This window comes from Marmota flaviventris, chromosome 1 (genome assembly GCF_047511675.1).
Source record: "Marmota flaviventris isolate mMarFla1 chromosome 1, mMarFla1.hap1, whole genome shotgun sequence".
NCBI lineage: Eukaryota > Metazoa > Chordata > Mammalia > Rodentia > Sciuridae > Marmota > Marmota flaviventris.
In genome coordinates, this window is record NC_092498.1 from 103,612,039 (window position 1) to 103,612,953 (window position 915).

The 915-nt window shown below is 33.8% G+C and overlaps 1 pseudogene; it reads right to left on the bottom strand.

Annotated features, from left to right (window-relative positions):
* Positions 1–215: 215 nt before the first annotated feature.
* Positions 216–294, bottom strand: LOC139702974 (U4 spliceosomal RNA; annotated as a pseudogene).
* Between the last annotated feature and the right edge of the window lie 621 nt (positions 295–915).

The window sequence follows — 915 nt, forward strand, 5'->3', positions numbered from 1 at the left end:
TTTTTAATCCAGGTTATTAGCCTATGTCGCTTAATTAGTGAGTTTAAGCCATTAACATTTGGGGTTACTATTGATATATGGTTTGTACTTCCAGACATGTTTGCTTATTTATTTATTTATTTATTTATTTATTTTAATTTGACTTGTTTTTCCTCTTTGATTATTTTTCCCCCTTTACTGAGTTACTTCGTACTGTTGGTTTTGGATGTTGTTTTTCAATTAGCAATAATCAATTAGCAATAATCGCGCCTCGGATAAACCTCATTGGCTACGATACTGCCACTGCGCAAAGCTAGATGGATGTTGTTTTTCATTTCCTCTTCTTGTAGTGTTTTGCCCAAAATGCTTTGCAGTGCTGGTTTTCTGACTGCGAATTCTTTTAACTTTTGTTTATCGTGAAAGATTTTAATTTCATTGTCAAACCTGAAGCTTAATTTTGCTGGATACAATATTCTTGGTTGGAATTCATTATTTTTCACCATTTGAAATACGTTGGTTGTTCCAGGATCTTCTCGCTTTCAGCATTTGTGATGAAAAATCAACCGTTAACGTAATTGGTTTACCCCGGAATGTAATCTGCCTCCTTTCTCTTGTAGCTTTTAATATTCTCTCCTTGTTCTGTATGTTGGATAACTTCATAATAATGTGTCTTGGAGTTGGTCTATTACGGTTTTGTATGTTTGGGGTCCTGTAGGCTTTCATGATTTGGACATCTGTTCCATTTTTCATATCTGGAAAATTTTCTAAAATTATTTCATTCAACAGATTGCACATTTCTTTTGTTTGGACCTCTATACCTTCCTCTATCCCAATGACTCTTAAGTTTGTTTTTTTTATGATATCCCATATCTCTTGGATGTTTTGATCGTGGTTTCTTACCATCCTTTCTGTGTTGACTACACTCTTCTCAAATTA